This window comes from Loxodonta africana, chromosome Y, assembly GCF_030014295.1.
Source record: "Loxodonta africana isolate mLoxAfr1 chromosome Y, mLoxAfr1.hap2, whole genome shotgun sequence".
NCBI lineage: Eukaryota > Metazoa > Chordata > Mammalia > Proboscidea > Elephantidae > Loxodonta > Loxodonta africana.
The window spans coordinates 17,797,915-17,819,814 of record NC_087370.1 but is presented as its reverse complement, the minus strand read 5'-3'; the positions used below and the strand labels follow the sequence as shown (position 1 = coordinate 17,819,814).

The 21,900-nt window shown below is 44.1% G+C and overlaps 1 protein-coding gene across 1 annotated transcript in view; it reads right to left on the bottom strand.

Moving 5' to 3' along the window:
* The window catches only part of LOC111747947 (cuticle collagen 36-like), a 446,727-nt gene that overhangs the window by 135,453 nt on the left and 289,374 nt on the right, over window positions 1-21,900 (bottom strand). Inside the window, exon 27 of the mRNA XM_064278905.1 lies at window positions 17,545-17,740. The gene's annotated coding sequence lies outside the window, so the exon portion shown is untranslated. The remainder of the gene's footprint in view (window positions 1-17,544; window positions 17,741-21,900) is intronic.

The following is a 21,900-nucleotide window of genomic DNA, read 5'->3' as shown; positions in this document are numbered from 1 at the left end:
CAAGTATCTTGTTGCTGTTGTCGTTAGCTGCCGTTGAGTTGAACCCTGACTCATGGCGATCCCACGCACAACACAACCAGACTGCTGTAATCTATAGGGTTCTCACTGGATGATTTTTGGAAGTAGATTGCCGGGACTTCCTTGCTGGTCCATCTTAGTCTGGAAGCTCTGCTGAAACCTGTTCAGCACCGTAACAGCACACAAGCTTCCACGGACAGACAGATGATGGCTGCACATGAGGACACACTGGCCGGGAGTCAAACTCGGATCTCCCGCATGGACGGAGAGAATTCTACCACTGAGCCCACCACTGCCCCCATGCCAAATGTCTTAGCAGCAGAATACTTCTGTCAAATAAAATAGTATTAACAATACCGGTGTTCATCTGAGATAGAACGAAAGCCCCCTCTGCTCTGTGGCTCTGTGGCCCCCATAGAAGTCTTGAGAAGAAGACCTTGGTTGGAAACTGGGGTCTGGGGGTACAGGGACAATCCAGGACATGCTGAGAGACAGACGACCAAGGCCCTGGGCAGTCAATGGGTCCCATGACGGCTTTAGATGTCTGGCAGCAAAGGAGAGGTTCAGTGTGGCAGGTGACATACCGTGTTGGCTTTATTTACTATTCTGACTCATTTCAGTCCGACAGGAAAAAAAAGTCTATTCCCAAAAAGCGCTGGACTTTATTCTCTCCACTGAGTACTCCCTTCAGGGCAACTCCAAAGTTTCTTTACAAAATGTGCTTGCATTTCACTGCCTTTGAATTTCTATGACCAGAGATGACCTTTCTATGCAACTTGGAAGGGGAAAATAATTTTCATGTCCAAGTTTAATTCTCAGGAGCTTGATCCTATAATTACTGTCCCTTGAAACTATGAAGTTAACCTCAGGACACTGGCAAGCCCCTGTGTTATTAATATACAGCCTTTTCCTTGGGCTTGTGAAGCAGTTTCGAGAAGCCCGAGAGAACCTGGACTTTTGCCAAAGCTTCCCTGCTGCCTTTCTCTGTGGCCTTTTTTAATCTCTCCACCTTTTTGTTCCTGCAGTGTGGGTAGAATTGCTTTCTCTGCCCAGCTGTGGGTTTCTGTAGCTCTCTGTTTCCGCCTCCCCCTGTCTAAGCCGGAAAGCACTGTGGCTTGCAGAGTTGAGCCAGCTGCTCTAGGAGAGAAAGGTAGGAAAGCCTCCAGGTCAAGGAGCAGGAGATGTCTGTCTGCTCAGGGATTTCTGCAAGTCATCCTGTCCACTTGGGAGATACACCAGAGTGAAAATAAATCAAGTTGGCCATCTCTCCACTCTTCCGGAATTGCAATTCTTTTTGGAGGCAGGAAATCTCTTTCCAGCTATTCTTCTCAGCATGTATGAACCTAGGGACCCTCTTTCAGGGCAGTCTCCCCTGGGGAACGCTGGTGGAATGTTAACTTTGCCAGAGCCTCCTGTTGTTGTTGTTAGGTGCCATCAAGTCGGTTCTGACTCATAGAGACCCTATGCTCAACAGAACAAAACACTGCCCGGTCCTGCGCCATCTTCAAAATTGTTGTTATGCTTCAGCCCATTGTTTTAGTCACTGTGTCAATCCACCTCGTTGAGGGTCTTCCTCTTTTTCATGCTGACCCTCTACTTTACCAAGCATGATGTCCTTCTCCAGGGACTGGTCCCTCCTGATAACATGTCCAAAGTATGTGAGACATAGTCTCACCATCCTTGCTTCTAAGGAGCATTCTGGTTGTACTTCTTCCAAGGCAGATTTGTTCGTTCTTTTGGCAGTCCATGGTATAGTCAATATTCCTCACCAATACCACAATTCGAAGGTGTCAATTCTTCTTTGGTCTTTCTTATTCATCGTCTAGCTTTTGCATGTATATGAGGCGACTGAAAACACCATAGCTTGGGTCAGGTGCACCTTAGTCTTCCAGGTGACATCTTAGCTTTGTCAAGACAGGTGCCTTCGAGATGTTCATTCCATGCAATCTGAACCCAATTGTTGTTGTCACACAATTTTTAAATGAAGTCCTTACTGAACAACTGAGATAATTACCATTTTCTTTTATTTTGGAATCCACAGACCATGGTACATTATCAAAATCTGCCTGCTGAATGCCACTCTCTTACGGTGTGTGTGCTAGGTGTAAATGCAGGCATCCACGTGTTCATACCTGTTTTAGTTACCTAGTGCTGCTGTAACACAAATACCACACATGGCTTTAAGGAACAGGAGGTTATTTTCTCACCATTCAGGGGACTAGAAATCTGAATTCAGGGCACCTGCTCTACGGGATGGCTCTCTCTCTCTCTCTGGGGGAAGGTCCTGCCTCTTTCAGCTTTTGTAGCTGAAAGTGTTCTTTGGTTCCTTGGTGATCTCCACATGGCATCTATTTTTTCCCCATTTGTGCTTTCTTATCACAGGAGCCCTGGTGGTATAGAAGGTTGGCAGTTGGAACCCACCAGCTGCTCCTCGGGAGAAAGGCGTGGCATTCTGCTTCCATATAGATTACAACCTTGGAAACCCTATGGGGCAGTTCTACTCTGTCCTACAGGGTCACTATGGGTCAGAATTGACTCTATAGCAACGAGTTTTGTCTCGGCGGCTATGCTCCTTTTTATATCACTCAGAAGGGATCAGGTTTAGGACACACCCTACACTGATATGGCCTCATTAACATAACAAAGAAAACTCTACTCCCAAATGGGATCACATCCACAGATGTGGAGGTCAAGACTCCCACGCATATTTGGGGAGGATACAATTCAATCCATAGGAATACTGACTGTAGGTATGTCAGTTCTTTTTTGTCCACCTTCTTCCTCCCACCCCTGCATAAGCAGCCGTCCTAATGTCCACCTGTTGGACAGGTTCATGTAGAGTGTGTGTCCTTGCTTTTAGCTATAGCTGTATGCCTGCCTGATGTGTTTTTGCTGTATGTTTGTGTGTGTGATGAGTACAGTTGTGCTGTGCTACAGGTGACATTCTGTGCCATACTTTTTTTTCACTCAGTGTTGTGCTTTTGGGATCTATTCACCATGCAGCCTCCACACACAGTACAGGGCTTCTGCCTGCAGGATGGCATGCCAGTGAGGACCCTCCGCTCTCTACCCCATTCCACCTCCAGCTCCTGGCCAGCACACAACACACCACAGTGAACCCACCTGAAGGTGTCTCCTAGAGGACCTATTCTGAGAAGTTATTTGGGTTATACCCAGAGAACAAATGTCAGGTAATGCATTCTATTTTTCTTCTTGTCGTGGTCACCTTTTCTTAAGATCCATATTCACCATTAGTTTTTTAAACTTATTAGTATCTAGATCCTTCCCCTATCAAGACACAGATTGGAGCAAGTGATGTCCCTTTCTTCCCTGACTTATGGTATATCCTACTTGCAGTTCTGGGCAAGTAGAACATACTTTACTTTTTTCTTTTTTGTCACAGCATTTTTAGATGACAATGAAGTTCCTAACATATATGTCTACACTTTTTCAATGTGTGTCACGGTCTTCTGGAGCTGAGCTCTTCCTCACAGACTGTTTTCAAAGTGGATTTTTGTCAGCAATATTTTTCTGTTATCCATCCCCCTCCCCTATTCTGGTACTCCGATGACTTGTAGGTTTTTCTTCTTGATAGGGTCCCACATAATTCTTAGGCTTTCTTCATTTTTTTTAATTCTTTTTTTCTGATTTTTCCTCAAATAAATTGGTGTCAGGGGGTTTATCTTCAATCTCACTAATTCTGATTTCCATTGCCTCAATTCTGCTCCTATGACCTTCTGTTGAGTTGTCTAATTCTGAAATCCTATTATTAATTTTTTTGGATTTCTAACTGCTGTCTCTTTATGGTTTCTAGCAGCCTGTTGATTTTGTCGTTTTGTTTGCGTACTGTTTTCCTGAATTCCTCTATTGCTTTCTGTGTTCCTTGGTTTGGTCTGAGATTTTGCCTGATCTCCTTCCTGATCTCCTGAAGAGCTCTGTATATTAGTCTTTTGAATTCCATTACCTTACCTTCCTCCAGGAGGTTTCCTGATTCTTTATTTTGGTCTCTTGCTGGAGCCATCCTGACCTGCTTTTTTAAGTGATTTCATATTGACTGTTGTCTGAGTTGGAATCAACTCAACGGCAACAGGTTTGGGTTTTTTTTTTTTTTTTTACTTGTTGTCTCTGAAGCATCAATAAATTACTATAGTTACTGAATGTTTGTAACTTTGTCCTTTTTGTTTTGTTTTGATACACCAAAGTAGGCTGGCTGTGTGAGCTACTTTGGTTATTGGTGTCTTTGAAACTCTCGCTTCCTATCTCCACGTTGTTAGAGCAACTACTAGGTGTGTGAGCCCAGGAGAATGTTCACTTTTCTTGTGCAGGTTCAGCACAGGTGTCCAGGCTGTTGGTCACTGAGTGTGTGGTCCAGACTCTCACCTACAGTCCCAGATGGACAAGGCTGCATAAGGGTGTTCAGAGCAGGCACAGGTATCTGGCTGCAGTAGGGGGCTGTGTGTGGAGCAAGGCAGGGGGCAGACGGCTGCCACCAGATGCCTGGGTGGAGGGCATGTCTTCGTCCCCTAGTGCATGTAATTGGAGGGGGTGGGTATTGCAGTTGGTCCTTGGGCACCCAGTAATGTTGGCTGGAGGGACTGGGAGGCACCACTTCTTCTCAGACCCCTGTCGTGGGTGGCTAGATGGAGTGGGTGGTACCATCAGCCCTCAGGCCCCTGATGTGGGCAGATGAGGTCTGGGCTTGATGGGCAGGGCAGTGTCAAAGGTCAGGAATCTGCAGCTCCTCTTGGCTGCTGCAGTTGAAAAGGGGGTACAGGCATATGCCCTGCTATTTCATGCTAACGTGGGCATGGGGTTTGAATTGGCCCACACACATCCAGGAGGGGTGAAGGGTGATGCAAGTCTGTGAACGCCTTATGCCAGTGGCTGGGCGAAAGGGCAGGGCCTCCCTACCCGTCCTGAATTCTTGGCTTAGGGGGCATGGCAGTTGTTGAATACTGCCAAATTAGTGTCCCAGTGGAGTGGGGTGGGGGAGCGGGTGAGGGGAAGGAAGCACTTCTCCGCTGTGAAACCCTTTGGGGGTGGGGCTATTTTGCCCACATGCAGTGTTTACAGTATTTGCACTTAACTTCCGCAGGTCCAGCACTGCTTCCATCCCGCTCTGGAGGCATATTCAGACTCACCGCCAGCCCAGGCTCACTCGATGTGGTAAGAGGCGTCCTGAACGCTACTGCTTAGCTCAGCCCACATGTATCACCTGAACCAACCAGCAGGGAGCTGGCAACCTCACAGCTCGCACTTCTTCACTGCTTTTAAATTGTCTTTCCTTTCCCCTGCCACTAAGTCCAACTCTTCAGCTTTGTCTTTTATGATCAGGGCTCCTAGGTTGTCATACATAATTTATTCACTTGTTTTTTCTTTTTTGGTCTTTGTTATAAGAGGAATGACAGGAAGCTTCTGACTATTCCACGTCTTGGCCCCGCCTGTCTGGCAATTTTTTTGAAAACCAGCATTCCTGAAAATATTTTTATCACACTCTCACACTTAAGTAACACTTCGGCTGAACAATGAATAAGGAAGACCGAAGAAGAATTGATGCCTTTGAATTATGGTGTTGGCAAAGAATATTGAATATACCCAGGACTGCCAGAAGAATGAACAATTCTGTCATGGAAGAAGTACAGCCAGAATGCTTCTTAGAAACAAGGATGGTGAGACTTCTTCTCACGTACTTCAGACATGTTATCAGGAGGGATCAATCCCTGGAAGGACATCATGCTTGGTAGAGGGTCAACAAAAAAGAGGAAGACCCTTGACTGACACAGTGGCTGTAACAATGGGCTCAAACCTAGCAAAGGTTGTGAGGATGGTGCATGACTGGGCCATGTTTGATTCTGTAGGACACAGGGTTGCTATGAGTCACAATCGACTCAACAGCACCTAACAACTACAACAAGAATAAAGTTTTTAGGTTCAAAGTAATCTTAAAATATTACTCTGACTTCTTAGTGTTGATGTTGAGAATTACATTGTCAATTTGATTCCTGTTCTTTGAAGGTATGCTGCTTTCTGTCTGGAGCTTCTTGAATTTTCCGTTTCACATTATTCATTTTCACTCTGCTATACCTAGGTGTGGAGCCCTGGTGGCACAGTGGTTAAGAGTGGTTGCTGATCAAAAGGTCAGCAGTTTGAATCCACCAGGTGCTCCATGGAAACCCTATGGGGCAGTTCTACTCTGTCCTATAGGGTCGCTAGGAGTCGGAATCTACTCGACGGCAACAGGGTTTTTTTTGTTGTTTTTTTTTTTGTATGTTGTTGGCAAAAATAATACTCAAATGATTTATTATGTTTGCATTCTTGGATCATATCTTTCTGTAATTCTGCCTCAGAAGGTATATGTTTTTCAGTTTCTTTATCTTCTTGGCGATTGTTGTTTTTTGGGTATCTAGTTATATTTGTCTGTGAGTGTACGTTATTCCAGGACAGAGTTCTTACTTGGAGAGGGGATACTGCCCCCAGGGGACACCAGCAATGTCTGGAGACATTTTCATCATCACCACAGTATGCGGGTGGATGCTACTGATATCTAGTAGAGGCTCAACAGCCTACAGTGCACAGGACTGTCCTCACAACCAGAAAAATCTGACCTCAAATGTCACTAGTGTGGAGGCTGAGAAACCTGGGCTAGAGGTGTCAGCTGTGCTGTGTGCTGGCAAAAGGCTGTGTCCCACCAGCAGAGGACCCAGTTACACAGAGCCACTGCTGGCCACTCCCCTCCCCTCGACAATGCCAGGCAAGCTCCGTCAGAGTTTCTTCAATGTTCTTGTATATATGTTGTCTCCTTGTTGAGGTACCTCCACACTGGGTGTTTAGAAGGGGTGTGAGCTGGAGGGAATGCCCAAGACACCCCTTTCATCAGTTCCTCTTCCCCAGAGGGGGTCCTGAGCTGTCCTGATACGACACACCCTCTCCCCACAAACAGCAGCTCTTGCAGCAGATTCCTTGTAGCAAATGAGCAGGTGATGACTCTCCAAGCGCAGTACAGGGGAAAGGTAAGGGGAGAAATTAACTCCTTCTTCCTATATCCTCACTCCACCACCCATCTACCGGTTTGTCATACTGTGGTGGCTTGCATGTTGCTATGATGCTGGAAGCTAAGGCACCGGTATTTTAAGTGCCAGCAGGGTCATCCATGGTAGACAGGTTTCAGCGGAGCTTCCAGGCCAAGACAGGCTAGGAAGAGAGACCTGGCAATCTACATCCAAATATTAGACAATGAAAGCCCTATGGATCACAACAGAATATGCTCAAGACTTTGACTCCATTACTTTGAACATTATCAGGAAGGACCACCATTTCACTATGTTTGTTAAAATGGTGAGCCAGTGAAGGTGAGGGAAATTCTCCATGAGATGGACTGACACAATGCCTGCAACAATGGACTCGAGCACATCATCTACCAGGAAGATGGCACAGGACCAGGCAATGTTTCGTACTGCTGTATAGAATGTCACCATGAGTTGGAGTTGACTGGACGGCAACTAACAACAGCAATTCTGTCACTGTCCCTTGGCAGCCCTGATACCAGGTTAATAAAGTGAGTACCCACCGCTAACCCCCAAGCGAGAGGCATACATTTACCCCCACCATCTGTCAGTCAGTTACCCGAGAGACCTGTGGAAGCTTCTTATGGGGCTTTCTCCTCCCTTCCAACCTTCCCTTCTGCTTTCACTGCTGTTTATGGTTGTCTTGAAGGCAGAAACCTGCAGCCCTTGCTCGTTTGCCACTATCACAAGAAACCCTATCAACTTTTTAAAAATTATTAATTATAGGTGCCCTGTGAAAACTCTGAGTCAAAATCGATTCGACAGCAACAGGTTTTTTTGGTTTGTGAAAACTAACATATTAAAACAAATATTTCTAGAAATTTCATTTTCTTTGTAAATGGATGATATGATAGATTCTCTAACAGGTTGGAAAATGTAAATTATACTCAAGAAAGCTTGTGTCTTTGCGATTAGGGGGTAACAGCTTGACTGCATAAGCTACCTCATTTCAAATTAATATTTTTTCAAAAATGTTTTGAATTAAATCCAATGACTATTCTTAAACCCATGCTATATTCTGTTTTTACGTGGCTAGATGTAAATAAGTTTTCAAAGATGGGGACTACATTTATGAGTTGGGATTTCCTCCACTTTGGACAGAAAATTATTTTTCTCTTGGTTCTGACAGATACCATACACAGAAGTATCTAAGTGACGAGAAAAACTAAGTGTGTTTTCCCCTTTGCATTTTTACTGAGTACTGTTTAACATCACAGCTCCTTTTTATATCTCAGTGAACACAATCTCCTTCCCAGCAACTAACAACATTCATCAAAGCAGTCTTTTATGACATGTAAATAAATGCATTTTCCTTTACACACACAAGGACAATATAGGTGATCTGTAGAGACTGGATATTTATCATAGTGATATATTTCTGTTATCACGCAGCCATTATTTAGGCATTGATTCAGGAGAGCAAACTGCTTAGGATATCAAGATAGCATGATGGCAGCATGAAGAAAAAAATAAGCTTGTAGAAACTCAAAGATGCTTCCACGGCCCACTTTCTATTTTATTTCTAGAGATTACTTGTATGGCTTATAATCATACTTAAAATTCAGATTTAACATAATAGCTTTTTTTATGTGAGAAAGCAGTTTTTCATATAAACACATGGTGTACAATACAAATGATTCAGGAAAAAAATTAAGCTTAACAATCTCTGTTAAAACTAGGTTTGTGTACATTCACATACCTAAGGGAAAAAAAGGACTATTTTTTTATCTGTCTCTCATTTAAAGGAACCCTGATGGCACAGTGGATAAAGCACTCAACTGCTAACTGAATGGTCAGCAGTTCGAAACCACCAGTGACTCCACAGGAGAAGGATGTAGCAATCTGCTTCTGTAAAGACATACAGCCTTGGAAACCTAGGAGGTCGCTATGAGCTAGAATCGACTCAACAGCAGTAAATTCGGTTTTCCGGTTTTCTCTCTCAGTTATTTTGGTGGTTTGGTACATAACCATTTCTATAATCTGTCAGAGGAGATCAAATAGTAAAGTAAAACCAATTATTTACCAAACTCTAGAAACAGGAAACGTGAGGGCGCATATGTTTGCAAGTTCTACTCTAAGTACTGCTGAGCAGCAAAATCTCCAAATTTGAGGAAAGCTGCCCATAGAGCATCACACAGGGAACTCAGATAAAACCTGTGTAACTATCAGGATTTTATTCAGGAAAATTTAATGCAGTTCTGCAAAGCATATTTTATGACAAAAACAAGGCTACAAAGACCATTTGTATTCTCCGATGACACAAAAACGAATCAAAACACAGCAACTGCCTTCTAATTCAGGTATTCCAGTCTGGGGGTCTGATTTAGACCAGGGGGTAGAAAACTATTTACCACCCACAGGCCAAATCTGGCCCACTACTTGTCTTGGTTAATAAAGTTTTATTGAAATCTGACCACGCCCATTTGTTGACGCACTGTCTGTAGCTAAAAAGGCAGAGTTGAGACCGTCTACCCCAGGAAGCCTGACGTGAGGGCAGTGGGGGCTCGGTGTTGCCCTGCCCATGCGACTGGTCTTCTAAACGGCCTTATACCTTGAATATTCATGAATTCTAGCATTATCTGCACAAATATCCCCTTTGTCCTAAGCTTGGATAAGCAGTGATTGATATTTTTGTTGGCAACATGAGAACCCTGATTAGCATCCATAATATAAAATAGTTGTCATCAGGTAAAAATGCTTCCAACAAACACTCCGCAGCCATGTTGGATAAATGGATACGGTCTTGATTTGTTAGGGAATGCATGGATGCACAGTAAAACGTATCGATTCTTCAGGTTTTTTTCTAGATATTGGTAGCGTACAATTGATTTAGAGGACTGTTAGTGTAGCTGTGGTCCTAAGCATTTGTTCATTGCCTCTGTTGTTTCTCCAGGAAATCTATGAGTTATTTAGGAATGCATTTTTAAATTCCCAGACACATGAGTCTTTATTAACTATCGATTCATCGTTGATTTCCTATTTATTGCCTTTGTTCGTTCATCTATATTTGGGGTACAGGTTACTATCACGGTTTAAATCTTCCACGTGTTTTCTAATACTGTTAACTTGATCTACCCATTTCTGACAAAAGTTTGTTGAAATCTTAAATTCACTTGTTAAAATCTTAAACTCATGGTGAATGTGTCCATTTCTCTTGGTAATGTGTCAGTTTTCCTTTCTGAGTTCAAGGTGTATATAGTTTCATACTATTTTGTCTTCTTGATGCATTTGTCCTTTTGTGTATATAAAGCAGTATCCCATTCTAACAAAATAATGATTGCATTAAGTTCTATATTATGAGATATTAGTAGTCTTTCTTTTAATTTGTATTTTCCTTGGCTTTGTTTTAGCTGTGATTTTATATTTAGTAGGCAGATTCATGTACACTGAGGGTAACTGCTGACATATTAGGACTTATTTTCATCATTTGTGCTTTCTGTTACCATTCGTTTTGTTTTCTTTCTTTTCTCTCCCCTTCTACTTATTATTTTTTTTAACTTTTTATTTCCTTTTATTTCGTCTGCATTTTGGTTGCTATATATAGTATTTCGATACTTACTGGTTATCTTCGTTGTTACCTATACAGGTAGTTCCCGACTTGCAACATATTTGAGTTATAACGAACCACACTGACGATCATCTGTTTTGGGTTTTTTTTTTTTTTTTGGTTTATGGTCACGTGCTACATACACTGTATGTTATCATTCTCAGATATGTACTCACGGACGTTCAATGTAATGAGTATACAGACAACTCTCGCTAATGTTCTGACTAGAAACGCCACCCCCATTTCCAGGGATAATCCAGATGACCCAGAACCTTCCACAAGTGGAGTTATTACTGCAGCTGACAAAATGCCAGTGCTGTCCAACTCTTCTTCATCATCTGAGTCCATTTTTTTGATTCGTGTATTTTTTTATGTTATATATATGTACGTGTATCAAAATACAGCTGTAAGTTTATATGTAATGTTTCCAACCCCCAAAGGCAAATTAAGATTTATACAGATACTGATAATAAAAGGCATTAATAATGAAAGCTAAAAAAAAAGAAAAAAAACCATTTGATTTCTTGACTGCTGCTTCCATGGGCGCTGTGAATCTAAGTAAGATGAAATCCTTCAGTGGGCACTTGCTATCTGTATAGTGCTGTTCTTGCTGGGTGCCTTTCAGTCAGTTCTGATTCATAGCGACCTTATGTGCAACAGGGAGAAACGCTGCCCAGTCCTGCGCCATCCTCACAATCATTGCTCTGATCAGCCCCTCGTTGCAGCCACTGGGTCTGCCCATTACCTATGAGACTGGTGCCTTTCAGTCAGTTCCGATTCACAGCGACCCTATGTGCAGCACGACGAAACGCTGCCCGGTCCTGCGCCATCCTCACAATCATTGCTCTGATCAGCCCCTCGCTGCAGCCACTGTGTCTGCCCATTACCTATGAGACTGGTGCCTTTCAGTCAGTTCCGATTCATAGCGACCCTATGTGCAGCAGGACGAAACGCTGCCCGGTCCTGTGCCGTCCTCACAATCATTGCTCTGATCAGCCCCTTGCTGCAGCCACTGTGTCTGCCCATTACCTATGAGACTGGTGCCTTTCAGTCAGTTCAGATTCATAGCGACCCTATGTGCAACAGGACAAAACGCTGCCCGGTCCTGTGCCATCCTCACAACCATTGCTCTGATCAGCGCCTCGTTGCAGCCACTGGGTCTGCCCATTACCTATGAGACTGGTGCCTTTCAGTCAGTTCCGATTCATAGCGACCTTATGTGCAGCAGGATGAAACGCTGCCCGGTCCTGTGCCGTCCTCACAATCATTGCTCTGATCAGCCCCTTGTTGCAGCCACTGTGTCTGCCCATTACCTATGAGACTGGTGCCTTTCAGTCAGTTCTGATTCATAGCGACCCTATGTGCAACAGGACGAAACGCTGCCCGGTCCTGTGCCATCCTCACAACCATTGCTCTGATCAGCGCCTCGTTGCAGCCACTGGGTCTGCCCATTACCTATGAGACTGGTGCCTTTCAGTCAGTTCCGATTCATAGCGACCCTGTGTGCAACACGACAAAACGCTGCCCGGTCCTGTGCCATCCTCACAACCATTGCTCTGATCAGCCCCTTGTTGCAGCCACTGTGTCTGCCCATTACCTATGAGACTGGTGCCTTTCAGTCAGTTCCGATTCATAGCGACCCTATGTGCAGCAGGACGAAATGCTGCCCGGTCCTGTGCCGTCCTCACAATCATTGTTCTGATCAGCCCCTTGTTGCAGCCACTGGGTCTGTCCGTTACCTATGAGACTGTCTATCTCTACAGTCTGTTTTACAGGAAGCATTTAATTGATGGAGACATTCTTCTGTTTGGTGCATGCAAAGTCCGTACCTCCAGCACCAGCTGCTGTCTTCCACCCTGCATTCTCCCAAGTGGGAGTCCCTTCGACCGCCTTCTGTGCTAGCTCACACCAGCCTACAGAGGCCTAATGTTCATGATTTCCAACAGAGGGTGGTGCAAATCCATGGAGACCTCCAGCTTAAAAAAATAAAGCTCAGCCTTCTTGAATCTCACTTGGCTCGGACACCAGTTACAAATTTTGCCAGCACTTGGGGAAAAGTTCACCTCATCTCCCTGGAAATGTGAATACACTATCACGGAAAAGCAAGCTTAAGTACGAGCACCTGTGAAAACGTCTTCCATCCTTCCTCAAGTCAGAAAGTCAGTGGGGCTCCCGGAAGGAGCAGACGGTGTGATGTGACTGCTGACAGGTTTGAGCCGAGTGCAGCACTCACCCCGCTCCTCAGCGGGAAGCGCCCACCGCGCCTCCAAGGAAACAGCACCTCCAGGGGCAAAAGCATCTCTCTCCAATCAACTGCACTGCGAGGCCATTATATAATAACTGAAAGGCCGTTACATAACAACAGGAAGCTGCCTCACCCCCTTAGATCCTCACACGTTAACCAGGGAAAATCTCCAAAACCCAAGCCAGCATTTAAAAAGACACTGGGGAAGAGTGACATCATGCAGAACGGCTGTCACACAGCCAGCACAGGAGAGGATGGATGGATGGAAGGTGAGATGAGGAAACGGATGATGGATGCCAGGCAAAGGTTCCTTCTCCCTCAGGTTCAAGTGTGTTGATGGGCGTGGAGGGGGTGTTTGAAGGCATCATTATATAGACATCTGAATGTCTTGTGGAAAGTAAAAGTATTCTCAACATAACTTTTCACAGACATGTTTCTCTGCTAAATTTCCAATGATCTATCAAATAATTCACAGCAGTATGGGATTGTGTCAAAGTGCATATAAGCATTGTAAGCCCTAAGGGGTGGAGATAGAAGGAGTCTTTCAAATGTATCATATGAAGTTTTAATCTAAAGGGGCAAAGACTAGTTGAAACAATGATAATGTCAACGAGGAGGGCAGTCTGGGGGATGGCTGATCATAAAATAGTAAAGGCATTAGCAAAACAGTAGCACTGTCTCCTTGTCACTTCCATTAGCTCTCTCTAGGTACAAAGTGCAGATCTGTTTCTACCAAGCATCACTTGAGCTGCCTGTTTTAATTTAGCAAAGGAGGCAAGTAGGACCCAGGGACCAGGGAAAAAGGTATATAGAAGCCCATGCCCGGTCCCTACACCATCCCCATGATTGGCTGCAGTTTGGACAACTGTGATCCATAGGGTTTTCATTGGCTGATTTTCAAAAGTAGATCACCAAGCCTTTCTTCCTACTTCATCTTAGTCTGGAAACTCCATTGAAGCCAGCTCAGCATCCTAGCAACACGCAAGCCTCCAGTGACAGGCGGGTAGTGGTGGAGAACGAGGAGCATTGGCTGGGACATGAACCCAGGTCTCTTGCATGGAAGGCAAGAACTCTACCACTGAACCACCACTGCCCCCATAAAGTTTGGCTAAATTAAGGTATCACAGCTGTGTGCTAAGTGACATAGGTATTAATGAGTCCCAAAGATCAAACAATCCTCTTCCAAGTTAAAGGTACCTGGAAACTTTCTGATCACTTGAGGGGTCTGTTGGCAGGAGAGTTACCAAGGACGCTCAAGAGGCAACGTCTGAGGGACAAGGGAATCTGGGTTAGTGCTCTGGGCTCATCACACAGCCTATATGGTGATGGTGAGGAGCTGGTTCTGGTCATGCCAGTGACCAGCTGCCTTAGAAACATGACTAGTTGAGTGAGGAGGGTGAAAGAGCCTTCACTTTGGGAACTAAAGCATGGATGAAACTCCTTTGCTGAGCACAGAAGGTGAACAATTGTCCAGAAGAACCACTGAGGATGGTCCACCTACATGAACTAGCAAGAGGACACCAGAGTGCATGCGGGGCAACTTCTCAGCAGCAACCCCACGTCGAAGCAACAGTGGCCAACAAAGAGCCGGTTATACAGTCTGATGTCCGTGTTGTTTTTGTTGTCAGGTGCCATCAACTTGGCTCCAGCTAACAGCAGCCCTACGTACAACAGAATGAAACACTGCCTGGTCCCGCACCATCCTCATAGTCGTTACGCTTGAGCACACCGTTGCAGCCACTGTCAATCCATCTCATTGAGGGTCTTCCCTTTTTTGCTGACCCTGTACTTTACCAAGCATAATGTCCTTCTCCAGGGACTGATCCCTCCCCATAACATGTCCAAAGTATGTGAGATGTAGTCTCACCAACCTTGCTTCTAAGGATCATTCTGGCTACTTCCTCCAAAACTGATTTGATCGTTCTTTTGGCAGTCCATGGTATATTCAATATTCCTCACCATCACCACAATTCAAAGGCATCAATTCTTCTTTGGTCTTCGTTACTCATTGCCTAGCTTTGGCACGCATACGAGGTGATTGAAAACACAATGACTTCAGTCAGGCGCACCTCAGTCTTCAAGGTGACATCTTTGTTTTTTAACACTTTAAAGAGGTCCTTTGCAGCAAATATGCCCAATGCAATGCATCGTTTGATTTCTTGACTGCTGCTTCCATGGCTGTTGATTGTGGATCCACGTAAAATGAAATCCTTGACAACTGCCCTCTAAGTTTCCTACCTAATGTTTGGAGTTGCTATTGTCAATTTGACCTCATATAGGTAGTTCTTTAAAAGAGCACAATGCTCAAGGCAGATATTCTTTACTAGTTAAGGTAAATGATTGTTTAGTACAAATAAGGATATTTTTGGTTGAACATTTAAAGATTATCTCAAGGCAAAAGTTTCAGGGGTTCATCCAGCCTCACGGGATCTAGAAAGTCTGGATTCAATGAGAATTTGAAATCATATTCTGCGTTTCCCCCCTTTTGATCAGCACTACTGTATAGAATCTTTCATCAAAATGTTGAGTAATGGTAGCTGGGCACTACTATCCAGTTCTTCCGGACTCATGGTGTGAAGTGGCTTTTACAAAGCCTAACATGTGATTGTGTGATCTGAAGGATAAGCAATAAGCATTCTCTGTCTGCATCCGAATACCGTTCAGTGCCGGGAATGTAGACCTCCACCTATTCTTCCTTGTGTGGCCAACTGGTCACCCTCAACAAAAACAATAGCAGGGATTCAGGCACTTGTACACCAGTGTTCACTACAGCACTAATAACAATAGGCAAAAGCTGGAAACAACCTAAGTGCCCACACACAAATGAATGGATAAACTAAATGTGATCTATACATGCCATTGGGTTATCGTCCATAAACGGAAAAGACGACATGATACATGCTACAAGATGGAAGAGTCTGAAAACATGTTAAGTGGAATAAATCAGTCACAAAAGGACAAATGCTGTATGATTCCATCTATATGAAATACCTAGAACAGGCAAATGTGTACAGACTGAAAGTTATTAGTGGTTGCCAGGAATGGGCAAGAGGGAAGGGGATAAGGAGACTCAGTGCTATGGGGACACTGAGCTTCTGTTCAGGGTGATGCAAAAAGTTGGAAATGAATAATGGTGATAGTTGCATACCCTGAGGAATACAATTAACATCACTAAGCTGCACATGCAAAGAATGTTGAAATGCTAAGCTTTCTTATAAACATATTTACCACAATAAAGAAAATATTAAAACCTGACAAGACAACATCCACTTTCGTGAGCAGACAAATCCTTTAGAACCCACTTAATGTTGGTCTGCAAATATTAAGCGTGCCACCCTGGTTTTAGGTGCTGGAGAAGGGTGATTTGTGCTCACAGTGAATTCATTCAGCATATATGTCTTCATAAGGAGGGAAAAGGAAAAGCCAGGCCGGCCAGGAACGAGATTAATGACAACTTGCAAATGAGGGGATTTGACAGCAATGAATTCTGAATGTCATAAAATGTTTTCTCTCCTCTAGTACTACCAATGTTATTTAATTCACAGCCAGTGTGCTGTTTCGTGTTCCCATACCAACAATACTAACCTTGTGTAATCTCTTAACATGATCATATTAGACATTTAACACAGAATTTAGCAGTTTGCAGCTGCGTTTCGGAGTCAACCGAGGTCACAGGCTGTAAGTGGTAGGACACAGTCATACAGGAATGTTCTGACTCCTACTCAAGGGTTCTGTCCATTACATCATGTAAAGTTGGGGTCTCCCTCCCTGCCTTCCCAGCCCCTTTGACCTCCCTCCTACAGGCTTGCTGTTGCCCCTACACTTCTGGTCTTTATGCACAGGTCCTGCTGCTCCCAGTTCCTGAGAGGTACAAGTTCTAAATATTGGGAGTTTTACAAGAAACAAAATAAAACAACCAGTTGCCCTCACATCAATTTTGACTCATGGCGACCTCATGTGTGTCAGACCATAACTGTGCTCCAGAAGGTTTTCAATGCTAATTTTTTGGAAGAAGATTACCAGGCATTTCTTCCAAGGTGCCTCTGGGTAGACTAGAACCTCCAGCCTTTCAGTTACCAGGCAACAGCATTAAAGTTCCCTGGATGGTGCTTTCTTTACACGGTTGCTATGAGATAGAATCGACTCAACAGCAGTGAGTTTTTTCAGCGGGTGGGGTGATGCAAACAGTTAATGCACTCAGCTGTTAACCGAAAGGTTGGTGATTCAAGTCCACCTAGTGACTCCTCAGAAGAAAGGGCTGGTGATCTACTTCCAAAAAACCGGCCACTGAAAACCTTACGGAGCACATTTCTACTCTGACACACATGGGGTCACCGTGAGTTACCATCAACTTGACAGAAGCTGGGTGAGAGTTCACCTATCCCTGACCACCCATCTCTAATGACACTTCCTCCATGCAGGCTTCTCTGATACGCCAAATCCCCTGACTCCTTACACAGTTCTGTCTTATGACATTTATCCTGTTCTCCTTTACTTGTATTCAAATCTTAGCTGTGCAATTCCATTTAAGAGCAGCGAGTAAATCTTGACGACGCTAAGCTTGTTTATCCACTGGCCCGCAGCAGGCAGTGGATCACAAAACCATCCCATTGTGATTATGTACTTGCCAGGCTAAGCCAGGAGCACTCGAGGGAGAACGATATATTTACCTTCAACGGCGTGACTGGAGACGTGTCAGGAAGTCTGCCCTACACTGAAATGGGCTCTCCTCCTGTAGCATCAGCAGCCTGGAATTTCACCCCCAGGAAGAAATAATTTCCCATTGAGCATCATCCTCTCCAAATGCTGGTTGTCAAGGGGAAGACCACACACGGTTAGTTCACACTTGTCTGTCGTATTGTTTTCCTGGGGCAAAAAGAGACGCAGAAGAGCATCAGAGGGTTGGCTGCTCAGCAAGGACGAATGACCAAAAAAGAAATGGTTTTCAGAAGCAAAGATGGAAGGATCTAAAACAAAGTGACTGATGTCGCACGTTTTCCAAGGCAACAATGGCTGTCTTAGAATGTTGGTCGCTGGGGCTGGTGAGTGGTGTTTTTTCTTGAGCAGCCGCTGCGCAGAGGTTCTCCTCAGAGTGGTATACCAGTGAAGGGCAATGTCCATAGTACCACCTGTCGACAGGGGTGGGTCCCTACTGGGCTGCTCATCTTGGCAAAACCAGGAGACCCTTCCCAGCAGCACCTTTGATTTCAATTACTAAATATCTTTTTCCTTCTGTCTAAATTAGATTTCCAGCCCCAACATAACTGAGAGTCCACCCAATGCCAATGTCCTACATGATTTTGAAGATATTTTGAAAATGAAAATAAAATTACTCCACATCTCAGGGATGGGAAATAAATGTGGCCACCCAAACCACACCCTGGGTTCCATTTCTCAAGGAGCTCAGTGGACATGCTCAAGACATGACTGCATCAAAGTGACGCACCTCCCCACATGCCAGAGAAAAGGCAAGGGCTTGCAGAATTGGGGAATGGTGTGTGCAGAAGACCAGCGGAATGCACAATTATCTAACAGGTTTGCCGGTGAGGAGATTACTGAAGCTACCATGGGTTTTTGCTGGTTGAGCAGATGCAAACGGCATATTTTAACATTTTCCACTGTGTGTTTTTCTATTCAGGGAAGGCACCGATTTAATAGCTGTAACGGGAGAGAGAAGCCTCTCAAAGTTCAGTGACTCATTTCGGTTTGAACAATTAGGGTAAAAGAGAAATAACTCTATAAATGCTCTCTGCTGCATGCATGGTAAAAGTGAACCCGTTTGCAACGGTGCATAATTGGCTCACCTGAAGGTAACTAAATGAGTCATTGAAAATGAGGGAAATCCTGTGTCATGGATTGAATTATGTCCCCCCAAAAACGTGTGGATCAGTTTGGCTGGGCCATGATTCCCGATACTGTGTGAGTTTCCTGTATGTTGTAAACCCTGCCTCTACAATGTTAATGAGGGAGGATGGGTGGCAGATGTGTTGGTGAGCAGGACTAAATCTAAAGATTGGATTGCGTCTTGAGGTAATCTCTTGAGATATAAAAGAGAGAAACTATCAGAGAGACAGGGGAACCTCATACCACCAAGAAAGAAGCACCAGGAGCAGAGCGTGTCCTTTAGACCCAAGGTTCCTGTGCAGAGAAGCTCCTAGTCCAGGGGAAGATTGACAAGAAGGACCTTCCTCCAGAGCTGACAGAGAGAGAAAGCCTTCCCCTGGAGCTGACACCCTGAATTTGGGCTCATAACCTACTAGACTGTGAGAAAATAAATTTCTCTTTGTTAAAGCCATCCACTTGTGGTATTTCTGTTCTAGCAGCACTAGATGACTAAGACACCCTCCCTGAGATGGGATGACACGAGAGCCACAACAATGGGCTCAAACATACCAACGATCGTGAAGATGGTGCAGGACTGGGCAACGTGTCGTTCTGTTATACGTAAGGTCACCATCAGTCAGAGCTAACTCAACGGCAGCTGACATCCACAAGGTAACTGCACCACCCAGAAACTGAGATAAATACGTATAAAGACCTTCTTACCAAGCCTGGTCCGAGGTAGATGCTCAACTCACGGTACTTCCCTCGTCTCTAATGCCTGTGGTTAGGAAGGTGCGGTATCACTAATGCTAAAAGTTGTTGCTTTATGTATTTTATGTGCTTTGAATCTAAGTGAATCCATAGGTTTTGTCTTTTATTTTGTAACAAAGAGGGCATGGTAGGACATGGGAAAGGACCCCAAGAAACACATGGCTCTAAATCCATTCGAAAGATTGGAATTGAAAAATGCTTCCATTTAGACTTTTCCCAAAGGTTTAAAAGTGATTCACGATTGGCCCTTAGAGACGGCGTGGCCGCACTTTATCAGCACACTAACGCCATCAGATAAATTCAGGGCTGATCCTCATCTCTTTTTCCAAAATACATTGACTGATAGCAGTTATAGAGAACGAACTGGTGTTTGTTAGCACACTGGTAAGTCATAGACATTTGCAATATTATAACTCTGTATGCCACGGAGACAAATAAATAACAGATGCCAAAATACAATGCTAGTACGTAAAGCTGGTCTTCCTGCCACTTCAGGAGAATGTCAGAAAAGGCATTCCAAATGCACGCACAAAAATGTAAACATTGTGTAAATATCAATGTACTGTAGCCGCAAGTACTGAAGAAAGATTATCTGGCCTACGAATCACTCAGGTCACAAGCTTATTCTATTTTTCTTCCTCTTACTACCACGCTTTTGACCTGTCTGCAAAAAATAAAACGTCGTTCCAGATAGGAGCCAGCTGAGAAGTCAATTATAAGATAATAGCTGTTTATTTTTGCACCTAAGATCCTCTTTTACATTTCTTCAAAAAAACACACCTCATGTGAAGGAAAATGAAGAACACACAATGAAAAGGGGAGAAGACACTCTGATTATTTTGAGGATACAAGGAACATGAGGTATAGAACTCGGTGTAAATCATACTATTTTTAAGCCTTCTTTAATTAAACAATTTTGGTGCTTTGTTTTGACTACAGTTATGATTAGCTGCCATCAAGTTGATTCCAGCCCACGGGGACCCCATGTGGGCAGAGGAGAACTGCTCCATAGGGTTTTCGAGGCTGTGACCTTTTGGAAGCAGATCACCAGGCCTGTCTTCCAAGGGACCTCCAAGAGGGTTTAAACCACCAACCTTTCAGCTAGTAGTTGAGTACTTAATGGTCTGCACCACCCAGGAACTCCTCTGACCATAGTGAAACCACATAAAACCCTATCCATCAGTTTAGGTAATGCTACATAGCAGGGGTCAGCAACCTTTTCCTGTAAAGGTCTACAGTATAAATATTTTAGGCTTTGTAGGCCAAAAAGTTTCTGTTATAACTACTTAGCTCTGCCAGCCCAGCTCAAAAGTAGCCGGAGACAATACGTAAATGGATAGGCATGGCTGTGTTACAATAAAACTTTATTTACAAAAACAGGTGGTGGGTTGAACTTGGTCTGCTGGTAGAAGTTTGAGGTCCCCTGCTATAGAACAAAACAGCCCTGGTGGCCCAAGCAATGGTTAAACGCTAACCGGAAGGTTGGCGGTTCAAACCCACCAGCTGTTCCTAAGGAGAAAAGAGCTGGTGATCTGCTCCCAAAAAGATTAAAAAAAAAAAAAAAAAACCCACTGCCATGGAGTTGATTCCAACTCATAGTGACCCTATAGGACAGAGTAGAGCTGCCCCATAGAGTTTCCAAGGCTGTAAATCTTTTTTTTTTATAATTGTACTTTAGATGAAGATTCACAGAATAAACTACCTTCTCATTAAACAGTTAGTACACACAATGTTCTAAGACTATTGGTTAACAACTCCACAACATGTCAACGCTCTCCCTTCTCAACCCTGGGTTCCCTATTACCAGCTTTCCTGTTCCCTCCTGCCTTCCAATCCCTGCCCCAGGGCTGGTGCGCCCCTTTAGTCTTGTTTTGTTCCATGGGTCTGTTCAATCTTCGGCTAAAGGGTGAACCTCAGGACTGATCTCATTACTGAGCTGAAAGGATGTCCAGCAGCCATATACTCTCAGGCTGTAAATCTTTACGGAAGCTGACTGCCACATCTTTCTCCCTTGAAATGGCTAGTGAGTTCAAACCGCAGGCAGGCGAGAGTTTTAACCACTGCACCACGAGGGTTCCTTTCCCATAAAGAGTATAGCCTAGGAAACCCTACAGGGCACCCCTACTCTGTCCTATAGGGTCACTATGAGCTAAACTGACTTGACAGCACACAATAACAAGCTGTGTAAAAAAAAAAAATCTACACCTCCCAAAACGAAGACATCTACAGAAGTAAGGAAAATCAACTCAAATGCCTGTACAAAGCCTATGGGAGCAAAGAAAAGTTCATTTGAAATAAAACTTAAGTTTAAGTGCACTTTTCAGTAGCTACCAAAGACTGAGTAATTTCCAGTCATCATAAAAGTTAACTTAAAATGCCAGACTTCTGCTTGCCAGCATGCTCCCAAGTTGGGTAAGGAAAGTCATAGTATC